The following is a 5,048-nucleotide window of genomic DNA, read 5'->3' on the forward strand; positions in this document are numbered from 1 at the left end:
GGGGGGGGGGGGGGGGGGGGGGGGGACGTTTCATGGTGCAATGGTCTAAGTTCAATGTGATTTACACAGATACAGGCTGTAGTTAGAATATAGAGAGCACAAAATTGGTTTTGGTTTTAGCCATCCTGGTGTGTGTGTGTGTGTGTGTGTGTGTGTGTGTGTGTGTGTGTGTGTGTGTGTGTTCACACAGGGGCCACAGGTCAATGTTGGGTATCTTTCTCAGTTCCTCTCACCTTCATTTAAGGCAGATCGTCCACTGCTCTAGAGCTCACAAGCTGGGTAGACTGACTGGCTGGCAAGTCCAGGGCTATTCCTGCTTCTGCTTCCTTAGCGATGGCACGACAGGATCTTTCCTCACGTGGGTTGTGAGGATGTGAAGTGTGGTCATCATGTTTGCACAGCATCTCCCCCAGCCTGGTTTGAGTCATCTCAACTTTTCTGTGTGTTTCATTTTTAAATAAATAGATTTATAGCTAGACAAGTTTGCCTGAGACTCTCAGGAAGCTGGATGAAAATAATTCAGTAAACTGTATCATACTTACTTGCTCAGTTATGAAATACATGTTGGCAAGCACAATATTTTTTTTTCAAGTCATGGGATAAGGAACCTGGAAATCTACCATGCTCGTTAAAATGTCCTTGCCTGTACACGAAAAGCAGTGCTTTCTTTGTTGTCTTTGTTATGGTTTGAACGTGAAGTGTCCCCACAGGCTCATGCGAGGATTCAGTGTCTGGATGTCAGTTGGGATTTGAAGAAGGCATTGGCTCCTTCTATTGAGCTAATCAATAGATCAGTTCCTTGATTCATAATCTGATGGCCTTATCAGAAGCTGGTGAGGAGTAGGAGATGAGGGAGTAGTGGCATATGCCACGGAGAGATAGATGCATGCTGTTGCCTGTCCCTTCTGTGCTTCCTGGTCTCCACAGTGGAAGATGAAGGTTGGGACAAAGAGTTAAGGAGTTAGTTGAGGAAGTGCATCTTATGAAGCAGCTACACACTATCAACAGTATAGACACATTAGCAAGCCTTAGCCCAGTTCAATGCTATTTTGCCTCAACTCAGGCCCAAAGCAATGGATTCCCACACTTGTTCTGAAATCTTTTCCTCAGTTGTATATATGGTCCCCGAGGTTGACATACGATTATTTAGTGGTGAAACTCTAAGAGAGCTATTGGATATTTTTAATATTTCCTACCTTTAGCTCTCTTTTTTCCATCTTGGGTGTTCTCAGTTTGTTGAGCTGTGGACCGCAGAACAATTGCCTCTCTGAGCTGGCAAGAGGAGTCTGCTGTACTCTTGGTTAGGCACCAAAGCAGGTGGGGAACTCTTTCATAATTTCAATAACAGGATGCCCCCTTTTCTCTCCAACACTTGAGTGACTGAGAATCTTGCACCATGCATTCTTTTAGGAATGAAAATTTTGGGTTTTGATTGGCTGGTGTGAATTCCGTTCTCTCTTTGTCAGAAGTCACAATTGGTACCTTCTGGAACATTAGGTCATGGTTGGAGCAAGTGAATGAATGCTCTCAAGATCTCAAGAGCATCAACACTGGAATCATTAAGGGTTTTCCCCAGAAAGATGACCAAACCTTTCATCAGAACAATATGTGATAACTGCTGAATTGGTTATTTTAAAGCTGTTTTGATTCTGTTACTTCTTTGGTACTCCTGCTGACTAAGACATTCTTGTGAACCCCAGAGACATCTGATGCATAGAGAAAGGAGTGGATACAAGGATTAGTTTTAAAAGGAAGCCCTAACTCCTCTTGACCATGCTGAGTTGTGATCAGTCTTGAAGACTGTAGTGTCTTTCCTACTCTGTCTACCCGATCATTGGGGGTCAATTCAAGTTGTAAATATCCAAATTGTGAAGTAGTAGGGTAACACCACATCTGTATTTTGGTTTTAGACAAAGTGAAAAAAATACCAAGTGTTTGAAAAAACAAAATCAATGGGAGGAGAGCCCTCTCACTAACAGCCTCACTTTGTTTGGCAAAGAGGTATAAAATAATCAGGGAATATTGTGTCTGGTGGTGTACAGATCTGTCTAGTAAGAATACTGATTGAAAATTCCAGGGGCTGGAAAGATGGCTCAGTGTATAACAGTATTTGCTGCAGTAACTTGAGGGCATGAGGTTATAGCTCAGCACCCAAGTAAAAAGCCAAGTGTGGCCACATGTTTGCATGTAACCCTAGTGCTGTGTAGAGCAGAGGCAAGGGGTGCTTGGGCCTTGCTGGCCAAGTTCAGTGAGAAACCCTGACTCAAATGAGTAAGGTAGATATTGGGATATCCTTTGGCCTCTGGGAGTTCATAAACAGATGCATACTTGCACACCATGTGTGAGGATACGCACATACAAATGCGCATGCAAACATAAAAACACTATTACCTGAGGACTGAGGTAAAGGCAAAGGCTGTATGGTGTGCATCTTGTTGCATCAGGTCAGTTGCCCCGGGGCACAGGGGAACCAGCGGAATGACTTGCTTTAGAGTCTTTGAACTTTGTTGCCTGTAACCATGTTCATCACTGAACCTTGGATACAGCAAAAAGGGAGGTGACATAGGATATGCAACTTGAAATTGAGAAGCTGGCTTGTATTTTTGAATGGAGAATTTAATACTTTAAAAAAATGATTTAAATGGTTTCCATTATGGGAAGGAAATGGTTTTAATGAGGGGTCTTCTTTTAGAATAAGGAGGTCCTGCCCAGATCTTCCTCTTGCCTTTCTTTGCCAGGACTTCTCCAGGTCAAATGTAAGTGGGATTCTAGTGAAGTAAGTGGAACGCAGAGTCCCAGAGAGGGATTCTCTCTTGATGAGTAGTATTCTGTTTTAAACAGTGAGATGCGTTTTCATAAGAGTTCTCATCCGAGCAGTGCTAGCTGCTTTTCAATTCAAATTCAGCCCCCGTGCATCTTCAAAACAGAAAATCACAAATTAAATTAAAAATCTTTTGGCAAAGCTGCCAAAGATTTGGCATAATGTATTACATAACCCCCAAAGTAAGCATTCTATTTGTATAAATTTGGGGGATAGTAAAACAAAATTCAAAGCCTAAAATTTCAGTATTGGCATTATTTAAGGACTGATGTGTTAAAAAAGCTTCCACATCCCTCAAACTTCTATTAACCCTGTTTCTTTGGCATTTTGCTGACATCCTAAAGAAAGTTGCTGAGGTGGCAACATTTCCATGCTTTATTGCACATGAATTTTAAGTGATATAATTTTTCTTTTTACCCCCAAATTTGTCAAATACAATCTGTGAGCTTATTGTTTCAGCTGTGCAGTTTCTTCTGTAATTGCAGTTGGTTGTTTTTACTCTTTGGTTTTTGACTCTTTAAGCCCTGCCACTTGGCTTTCAAATAAATACACAGAGAATTATTCTTACTTATGAATGCCTGGCCTTAGCTTGGCTTATTTCTAGCCAGATTTTCTTAACTGAAATTATCCCATCTACTTTTTGCCTCTGGGCTTTCTACCTTTCTCTATTTCTGTATATCTTTTCTTTCCTTCTTATTCTGCATCTGGCTGTGTGGCTGGGTTACTGGCCCCCAGCATCCTTATCTCCTTGTCTCACTCCCCTCTCTTCTCTTTTTCTTCTTCTATTTATTTTCTCTCTCTCATAGCCCCGCCTATCCCTCTCTGCCTTGCTATTGGCCATTCAGTTCTTTATTAGTCCAATCAGGTGTGTTAGGCAGGCAAACTAACACAGCTTCACAGTGTTAAACAAATGCAACATAAAAGAATGCAACACATTTTGCCTCATTAAACCAATATTTCACAGTATAAATGAATGTAACACATCTTAAAATAACATTCCACAACATGTAATATTACATGTCTTTTATTCTTCTATAATAGTTATAGGAAAATAATAGTAAAACATTTTGGTGCAGTAATAACTATTGATATGATTTCTGGAGGCATAGCAAAAGGATTGAGGGTTCTGTGTCTTTTCTAGGCTCCTAGATGTTCATTCTTTTTGCTTTTTTTTTTTTTGTATTGCATTGACAGGAATTTCTATTCATTAACTCACTGCTCAATATACTACCATCCTCTGCCAAATAACACCTTAAATCACAGTGGTCTAATAATGTAAACCTTTCCCATTCAGCCCTTTACTATATCAAACTATACATTTTCAGGAGTTGTGTGTTGTGGTACATGCTGCTAACATAAGCATTGGGTGAGTGGAGACAGGATCAGGAGTTCAAGACCAGTCTTGGCTACATGAAACCATCTCAAAAATACTCTTATTTCCTTTTTACTTTTATTTTCTCAAAGTTTCCCTTCCCTCCCCTCCCCCTAGTCTCTTTCCCTATCTCCCTTCTCCCTCAGATCAACCCTCTTCCATTTTTCTTTAAAAACAAACAAACAAACAAAAAGAGCAGCCCCTCTCAGAGATAACCACCAAGTTTGGCCTAATAAGATACCATAAAACTTGACACAAACCCTGAATGAGACAACCCAGTAGGAGGCAAGAGTCAGGACACCCCCCCCCCATAATCATTAGGTGATGGAGGTGGGTCTTGTAATAATAAAGAAACTGCCTCGGCCCTCATAGGACAGAAAATTAGGTAGGCGGAGTAGACAGAAGAGAATGCTGGGAAAAAGAAGCTTAGTGAGAGAGTCGCCATGATTCTCCCGCTCCAGACAGATGCAGGTTAAGATCCTCCCTGGTAAGCCAGCTTGTGGGCTACACAGAATATTAGAAATGGGTTAGAACAATATGTAAGAGCTAGCCAATAAGAAACTGGAACTTGTGGGCCAGGCAGTGTTTGAAAGAATACAGTTTCCGTGTAATTATTTCGGGCATAAGCTAGCCATGAGGGCGGCCGGGTGCCGGGGACGCAGCCCTGCCGCCGCTCCTATTTCAACAATTAGGAGCACCTCAAGAACACTAAGCTACACAACCCTAAGGTATATGTAGAGAATATAGCTTAGACTCATCCAGGCTCTGCGATTGTGGTTTCAGTCTCTGTGAGTTCCTATGAGCCCTGCTTAGTTGATTCCATGGGCTGTGATCTGATGGTGTCCTCTCCTCAAA

This window comes from Alexandromys fortis, unplaced genomic scaffold (assembly GCF_014885135.2).
Source record: "Alexandromys fortis isolate MF-2015 unplaced genomic scaffold, M_Fortis_MF-2015_v1.1 scaffold_97, whole genome shotgun sequence".
Classification (NCBI taxonomy): domain Eukaryota; kingdom Metazoa; phylum Chordata; class Mammalia; order Rodentia; family Cricetidae; genus Alexandromys; species Alexandromys fortis.